A 9,743-nucleotide genomic window follows, 5' to 3' on the forward strand; every position below is an offset into this window, starting at 1 on the left:
TCCAAGACAGATGACTTGAGTTCAATCTCCTGATGGTGGAGAAGAGACTCCAGCATGTTGTCCTCTGACTTCCTCCTGCATGCTCTGGCAAGCACACACAGAGGCAGACACACAGATAAATACATAAACAAATAAATAAACAAACACATTTTACAAACGTAAATAAACAAATGTGTTTAAAATCTGGAATTATCTTTTAGTCCCCTGAAAATTAATAATTTTCTTGTATATTTGATAACATTTATTAATGATTTTCTTGCATGTTTTATGCTTCTTTGTTCATTAACAGGTGTAAATTAAGATAGTATAAGTATTAGGAAACTTGTCACTTTTTGTATTTCATTTTATTGTGTGTGTGTGTGTGTGCGTGTGTGTGTGTGTGTGTGTGCGCGCGCGCGCGCGCGTGCCATGGCTCCCTTGGTGTTGGTGTTTTGGGGCTGTGCTGTCATTGCAAAACCAGTAAGATTCCTAAGGCATAAATGAAGTTTATAGTCAAAACATTCACTCTACTCCAGAATTTCTCAGTCTGTACTCATCAGAGAGGTGACCCTCAAACTTTTAAAATTCGCATTGTTTTCAAAGCAGTGTCCTCTCATTAGGAAGCTACAAAAAGAACCCCACCACTATTTGTTGTGTCTTTGTAAATATTGACACTTAGACTTACAGAGGGTTCCTAACTTACAATGGTTCATCTTCAGAGTGGTACAAATGTGGAATGCTGTACTGTTAATTTTGATGATTTCCCAGGTTGTCTCTAAGTGGTGATGGCAATCTTGGTTGTCAGACTGGCACAACCTTAACTGAGAAGTTGGCTCCATCAGATTTCTCTATGGCATATCTGCGGGCCAGTCTCTTGACTGCTAGTTTGTGTAGCAGAGTATAGCATACTGTGAGCATCATTCATCCCTAGGAAGGTGGGTGGGAGCTATAGAAGAGAGGTATCTTAACACAAGCCTGGGGTCAAGACAGTAAGAAGCATTTTCTATGGTTTCTCCTTCAGTTCCTGCCTCTAGATTTTTTCCCCTGACTTCCTGCAATGGTAGACTATAAGTCTTTAAGCCAATATGAACCCTTTCCTCCCCAGATTGCTTTTAGACAGGATACTTTATCACACACACACACACACACACACACACACACAAACCAGGACAGCTTGTGGGGTGTTGGGCAGGGTTGAGTCACAGCCCCCACCAGCCACTGGGCACAAGAGAGGAAAGCATCCATGATTCAACAGTGTACTGCTGTGTTGCTGAGCAAAGACTCCTTCCTGGAAGGCAGAGTTTTAAAGTTTATTTCCAAAGTACGATGTTTCTGTTAGTTGTGTTCATGACAGTTGTATCTGGACATAACACCATGGTGTGTTAGGGAGCATGTATAATACTATCAATGCATAAATGCATACAAACATATATGTAAATATTGCATGAAGATGTCATTTTAATCTACCAACTGTACATATGGAACACATCTTCTCTGAATACTGCATGGTAACCACAGGTGTCTTAAAATGCAGAGAGAGTAGGGTTGAAAATGGGCCTGAGCCCTGGGCAGGTGGGTGAAGAGAACAGAACAGGTCAGAGAGGAGGGTCTTCAGCTAATCAGAGCTAAAAAGGGATACACAATTCTCAGCAGCAGTCTCTGAGCTGGCCCCTCTGAACGAGAGTGCCCAGGTGACAGAGTGAGTTGGGAGTGAGCAATGTGACCTGGGGGACAGGTGGAGGCTCCTTACCCCATTTCTGAGCCCAGCCCACCACCCCAGGCTAATGAATTTTCAAGGCAGAGAAAGCATTCAAATGGTATGCATGCACTGTTCACCTATATCTTTCTCTCTCAAATACAACAGCTGTCCCCCATGCCACCCAAAGGATTCCTGTCTTCAAGAAGATGGAGAGTAGCCCCAGAACTTTTGTGACCTCTGCTTTGGCTGTATTGGCAAGTGGTGTCTCTAAACACCTTAAATAAAAATCTGCTTGGGTTTTTTTTTTAATAAGACTTTGTTTTGATTTTATAGTGTGAATGTTGCACCACATACGTGCTTGGTGCCCAGGGAGACCAGAAAAGAATGTCCTGGAGCTGGGATACCAGACGGTTGTGAGCTGCCATGTTGGTACTGGCAACTGCCAAAACTGAGTCCTCTGTAAGAGCAACAAGGGCTTAAATGCCTGAGACATTTCTATAGCCCCAGACATTTATTTACATGTTTAAAGAAATGTAAATATTATAAAATTTAGTAATTATTATAATTTATTCTAAAGAAACAAGCACCAACTCTTACTCCTTGTGAGACACTGTTTAAGTTAGTGGGTTTTACTGCTGTGAACAGATACCATGACCAAGGCAACTCTCATAAGGACAACATTTAATTTGGGGTGACTTACAGGTTCATAGGTTCAGTCTAGTTGAAATGTAAATACATAAAATATCTAGTAAAATTTATTACTTATTTAAAAAAATAAATATTTAAAAAAATAAAAATAAAGTCATCTGCAAAAAAATTTATATTTTTTAATCAACAAGCAGTATTTTTTAACATATTCCACTCAGTCCTCCTCTTTATGTCATTTCTACCAAAATGTTATCCTTTAATACGACACACTTTTTAAAACATCACAGTCTTCTTTTTTTTTTTTCAGGTATACTTCGTATTTCTTGGCCACAAAAATCTATCCATGTGAATAGAGATTTTAATGGTTTCTCTCCTAAGGTTACCAGACCCTTAATGCCGAATGTTTGTGTATTAGTTGCATAGTTGCATATAGTGTTAGTCAGAGCAGCATACACATGGCAGGTAAATGATACTGGAAGTGTGGCATCTAACAGAATGGAGACAGTACTAAGTTCAGGCATTTACAATTAAAATGAGAACAAAATATGTTCCACAGTCCATCCCTTCCAAGTTCCCCTTGTTAAAGACTTAAGTTCACTTATATAAACGAGAGAATATCCAAGTCTTTGAATGTGTTTGGAAGGGTAAACCAAACCCTGGATTGCCTTAAACTAAATTGAATATAGACCCTTGTATTCATGCACTCTAATGGAATCATTCCTGTTATAAGGTAAGACCACCAGCTGCCTAAATCAGGACAGTGGGTCCTCCAGGGTAGAATTAGGCCATATCTGTTCTATGCCAGACTTGGAAACCAGGGGCTTGCACAAGCTGGGCAAGCACTTGGTTACTGAGCAACATCCGAAGCCCAGAGCTCAGAGCCTTCTCAAACAGGGTCTGAGGACCTAAACTCTTTCGTTCCAGTCTTCTATCTCATTGAAGGCACCAGTATCTCACTAGACATTAGCCTACAAATTCCTTAACCTTAGACTTCTCAGCTCCGTTGCTGTGAGTAATCAATTTCTGTTATTTACAACTGCTCAGATCTGAGGTAGTTTGTCATAGCAGCAAAGACAAAGATAATTTATCATTAAGAGTTATTTTCACAGTAGAGCATGTGTCCTTGTTATATGTTGGAGCATCTTTTGGGTATATGCCCAGGAGTGGTATAGCTGTGTCCTCAGGTAGTATTATGTTCAATTTTCTGAGGAAGCTCCAGACTGATTTCCAGAGTGGTTGTACCAGCTTACAACCCCAACAATGGAGGAGTGTTCCTCTTTCTCCACATCCTTGCCAGCATTTGCTGTTACCTAAGTTTTTATCTTAGCCATTCTTATTGATGTGAGGTGGAATCTCAGGGTTGTTTTGATTTGCATTTCCCTAGTGATTGGGTATGTTGAACATTTCTTTAGGTGCTTCTCAGCCATTTGGTATTCCTCAGTTGAGAATTCTTTGTTTAGCTCTGTACCCATTTTTAATAGGATTATCTGATTTTCTGGAGTCTAACTTCTTGAGTTCTTTATATATATTGAATATTAGCCCTCTATTGGATGTAGAATTGGTAAAGATCTTTTCTCATTCTGTTGGTTGCTGTTTCGTCCTATTGACAGTGTCCTTTGCCTTACAGAAGCTTTGTTTTTGCCTTACAGAGAACTTCTTCAATTTCTTTCTTCAGAGACTTGAAGTTCTTGTCATACAGATCTTTCACTTGCTTGGCTAGGGACACACCAAGATAGTTCATATTCTTGTGACTATTGTGAAGGGTGTCATTTCTCTAATTTCTTTCTCAGCCTGTTTATCCTTTGAATAGAGTGAGACTACTGATTTGTTTGAGTTAATTGTATATCCAGCCACGTTGCTGAAGTTGTTTATCAACTGTAGGAGTTGTCTGGTGAGATTTTTGAGGTCACTTAAGTACACTATCATATCATCTGAAAATAGTGATATTTTGACTTCTTCCTTTCCAATTTGTATCCCTTTGACCTCCTTTTGTTATCTAATTGCTCTGGCTAGGACTTTGAGTACTGTATTGAATAGGTAGGGAGAGAGTAGGCAGCCTTGTTTAGTTCCTGATGTTGGTGGGATTGCTTCAAGTTTCTCCCCATGTAGTTTGATGTTGGCTACTGGTTTGCTGTATATTGTTTTTTCTATGTTTAGGTATGGGCCTTGAATTTCTGATCTTTCCAAGATCTTTAACATGAAGGGGTATTGAATTTTGTCAAATGCTTTCTCAGCATCTAATGAGATGATCATGTGGTTTTTTCTTTGAGTTTTTAATATACTGGATTACATTGATGGATTTCCATATATTGAATTATTCCTTCATCCCTGGGATGAAACCTACTTGATCATGGTGAATGATCACTTTGATGTGTTCTTGGATTCAGTTTGCAAGAATTTTATTGAATATTTTTGCATCAATGTTCATGAGAGAAATTGGTCTGCACCCTTAATTATAATAGCCAGATGCTGGAAAAAATGCAGATGTCCTTCAACAGAGGAACAGATACAGAAAGTGTGGTACATTTACACAATGGAGTATGACTCAGGTATTAAAAACAATCACTTCATGAAATTCCTAGGCAAATGGATGGAACTAGAAAATATCATCCTGAGTGAGGTAACCTAGTCACAAAAGAACATACATGGTATGCACTCACTGATAAGTGGATACTAGCCCCAAAAGCTAGGAATACCCAAGAAACAATTCACAGATCTTATGAAACTCAAAAAGAAGGAAGGCCAGAATGTGAATGCCTCAATCCTTCTTAGAAGGAAGAAAAAAATACACACAAGAGGAAATACAGGGACAAATAGTGGAGCAGGGACTGAAGAAAAGATAATCGAGAGACTGCCTCATCTGGGGATCCATCCCACAGGCAGCCACCAAAACCAGTCATTATTGCTGATGTCAAGAAGTGCTTACTAGCAGGAGCCTGATATGAATGTCTTCTCAGTGGCTCTACCAGAGACATACTGATATAGATAAGGATGCTTACAGCTAACCACCGGACTAAGCATGGGGATCCCAATGGTGGAGCTAGAGAAAGGACTGAAGGAGCTGAAAGGGTTTGCAACCCCATGGGTAGAACAACAATATCAACCAGCCCCCCTCCCCAGAGCTCCCAGGGACTAAAACACCAACACCAACCAATGAGTACACATGGAGAGACCCATAGCTCCAGGTGCACATGTAGCATTGTCTAGCATCAATGGGAAGAGAAGCCTTTGGTTCAAATAAGGCTCCTTTTTCAGGGTAGAGGAATACTAAGGTGATAAGGTGGGAGTGGGTGGTTGGAAGTGGGAGCATCTTCATCGAAGAAAGTGAAGGGGGAGGGGAAAAGGGAGGAAAGAGGATAACATTTGAAATGTAAATACATAGAATATCCAATAATGATAATAAAAAAAAGAGAAAGAATTATTTTTCAGATCCTGGAGAGTTGACATAGGGGTTAAGAGAACTTGTGGCTCTTGGAAAGGACCCAAGTTCAATTCCCAGCACCTATATGGCTGTTCCCAGCTGTCTATATATATACAGACATACATACAGGCAAAACACACATACACTTGAAATAAAATAAATACATTTTTCTTATACAGTAGAAATCTCCTAAAGTATCTACATAATATAAAGGTGATCTAAATGAAATTGCAAATCAATGGGGGAGACAGAGTTTCAACTGGATATCTCTTGTCACCAAATGAAGCGTTCAGTACCAAATTTGGGTTACATCTAACTGTGTTGTTGGCCAATGGAGCCCCACAGGAATCCCCAAATAACACAGTTGCCAAGACTATATACAAGCTGTTCTCCACAAGCCGGCAGCAAAGCCCCACTGCTGAGGACAATATCTACAGAACTCTTTCAGTTTGGTGTGGTTGAGCTCATCCCTATGTAGTGCCTTCACCCACATGTTCTAGTGTTTTTGGAACATATACTGCACATTATTGAAAGAGAAACATAAGTGCCAAGCCAGCCACAAACCCTTTATCTCTAACAGTGCTATAGCTGGAAAACAATGTTAAGTATCAACTTCTGCATGTTGGCCAGAAGGTTCTAGAGTCCAAGACAACAAGTAAGCTAGAGTAGAGAGAGACAGAAGGGGGACAAAGATGAGATGGAGGAGAGCACATCCCTCCACTATGGGGGGGGGGTAGAAACAGGACATTAGGAAGTTAAATCTCAATAGATGTGGTTTTTGAAAAACAGGTGACAAGTAGTCCTTGGGAACTCTCTGCTTGACCTAACTACCCATTTGGAGCCCCAGAAGTGTTGGTCGTTCCCAAGAGGACAGGTTGATGAGGAAGCACTCTTGACAATATCTGGCAAGATGCACTAGGCAACAGTCTATCTTCCTAAGCCAATGTCTCCTGAATCATGTGCACTTAGTAGAACACAGTTGCTTATTCTACATTAATCTGCAGGATTTTAGACCCTGTTCCACACCAGTTGACCTGGAATTGATATGGAGAAAAAGGCTTAGGAAACTGTTCTTATAACAAGAAATGATATATACTTTATATTATAAATGTATACATACTACGGATATATATCTTGTATCTTATGTGTATTTACAATATAAGAAAATTGAGTACTTAATGTATATAATATTAATTATCAACAAGCCAAAGTTGATATTAATATTGTTGTCTAGCTTCAACACTGTTATATATATGTGTATGTGCATGTAAATATATATATATATATGTATACATACATAAAATAAGCATATTTCTTAAGCACATGATGTCTTAAGAAATAAGTGCTAGTTTTGGTTGTACTGGTTAGTTTTGTGCATCAACTTGACACAAGCTGGAGTTATCACATAGAAGGGAGTTCCAGTTGAGGAAATGCCTCCATGAGATCCAGCTGTAAGGCATTTTCTCAACTAGTGATCAAGGGGAAGGGTTCAACCCATTGTAGGTGGTGCCATCCCTGGGCTGGTAGACCTGGGTTCTATAATAAAGCACGCTGAACAAGCAGCATCCCTCCATGGCCTCTGCATCAGCTCCTGCTTCCTGACCTGCTTGGGTTCTAGTCCTGACTTCCTTTGGTGATGAACAGCACTGTGGAAGTGTAAGCTGACTAAACCCTTTTCTCCTCAATTTGCTTCTTGGTCATGATGTTTGTGCAGGAATAGAAACCCTGACTAAGACAGTGGTTCTATTTCTGGACCTAATGTGAAGCATCTTACCAAGTAAAGTACACTTCGTTGTATCTTTTGGCCTCAGCCATTTCAACTGTTTTCATTTTATGCTTCAGGATTCTGTAAGCAGTATCATAACAAAGAGAGACATGCATGGCATAATTATATAACGTTATTCAAATGTCATAGTGCACATTGATAGAACGTTCACAAGGCTCTCCTATCATAAGCCTAAGGAAGTAATTTCGTTCAGAAAGCAATACTCTAGAACACTGAATTTCTTTGTAGGTCTGCTCTGAGACTCCATTACACAGTGTTATTAAAAACTACTCAAATTGAGCTAATCGTGGCTTTTCATCATGTTCCATCTGCCAGAAATTTAATGGAATTTCTAATTGAATCACGGCTATTATATGTTAGACCTCGAAATTAAAGGAGATATATTCTCATTTTTATTAATCCCAAGTTTTAACTTCATGTTAAAATGTTATTGCTTCTGTCTTTATAATAAACTATATTTAAATATAAATGTCAGCAAGACTTTCTGTAGCTTAAGCCAACTTGCTGTCATTTTCTCTTCTGTATTTTATTGCATTTATTTATTTTTGTTAGAATAATATAGATTAATTGTGTAAAATTATTAGAGTGCTTGATAAAGTCTAAAGGATAATATATAACCTCACCATTTGGAAAAATCTATAATTAGTAACTTATATCTACTGTCTTCATTTCTATGCATGTGGAGGTTTCCTTTTTATAAAAATAGAATGCTACACTCTGAATCATGGCATTGTTCTTTTTAATTTAACATACTTACAGCCATAAAAGTGGTTAGCTCCGCCCTTAAGCATTCTTGGCAAGCACAATATTTTATTAATTCTTTCAGGTATGAGCAAAGTATATTGGCTCCTAGTTCATTTTCTGTCATGCAGCGCTGTAGTTCATGTGAGGTTCACACTTCATGCTTACCCAGGACTGCCCTCTGGGTTCTAGATAAATGAGAAGAACGTATGAGCCTTTGGTGGTGGTTTGCTGAGTCACTTTTGAGAACTGTTCTTTTGTTAGCTTCTTGGCCTTTCGGCTGACACAATGTGTAGAAATGATGTCTGGGTGACTTTTAATTCTCTAACCTCCCAGCAACATCAATGAAACTCACCAATTATCTTCCAACAAATCTCGTTTCCCTTTCCCTTCAGAGAACGACCTTTAAGAAAGGTCGTTTCTCACATGGCTGTCCTTAGAACCTGCTTACAGATTCTATTCTGGGCTCTCAAAGCTACCATTCGCCTTCCTTCCCCTATACTCCCTCCTCCTCTTCCTCCTCCTCTTCCTCCTCCTCTTCCTTCTCCTCTTTCTTCTTCTCTTCCTTCTCCTGTTTCTCTAACTCCTCTCCCTTCCCTTCTTCCTCCTCCTCCCCCTTACCCCCTTGCTCTTTCTTATTAGGTTTATGCTGCTGACGTTTTCTTCTAATGGCTTTATTTGCTTATCTTGGGTTACTTTTTCCTCCCTCTTAATGATCCTCAGGCATTGATCTCAGGACACACAGCTTTCTGGAACAGGCTTCTGCAGCTGTGTTTCATATTTAAAATGTCCATGTCCTCATCACCATAGTACTAGAAACCCAATATTTTGGCACCCAAAGCAGGAAGCTACCCAGGTTTGGCACCAAAGTCTGACAAAGCTGGATGGACGACTTCATGTGGACCTGGCCCTCTGCCTCCTTTGCATAAGGAGCTGTTCTTTTATTTCTCAATAGACGGAGTCATACTTCCTGTCCTGATAATGCCACCTAAGATCTTCCCCCATGCTGGTCTCTGCTGTCATTTCACTTTACAGCTGCTTCCGGACCCTCCAGCCACACACACTCCAGGTTCCACAGCTCTGTGATCGTATTCCTCTCCCCAGCTTTCCTATCCTTTCCTTCTGACCAAATTCTACATATGCTTTAAGGTCAGCCAATGCCTTTCCAAAGCCTTGCCAGCTCTTCTGCTTAGAACAAGTCGCTCTCATCAGCAGTACCCACAGAACCCTGCTTTATCTTATGCTTCCAAATGTGTTCCCTTCTGAGCCAGGGCAGCTCAGTCCACAAGGCATCAGAAGCGTTCCCGACCCTCTGAGGGAACCACACCAAGCCTTTCAAGTGTTCACCTGGACTTCATCTTCTGTCTACACCACCCAGCCAAGATGCCAGCCTGCCACTGAGTATAGCAGATGTCTGTGGTCTGAATGGATTCCAGACAGAGGACACAGAAGTGAAGAAGATGGGAGAA

Source organism: Micromys minutus (genome assembly GCF_963924665.1).
Source record: "Micromys minutus genome assembly, chromosome: 14".
NCBI lineage: Eukaryota > Metazoa > Chordata > Mammalia > Rodentia > Muridae > Micromys > Micromys minutus.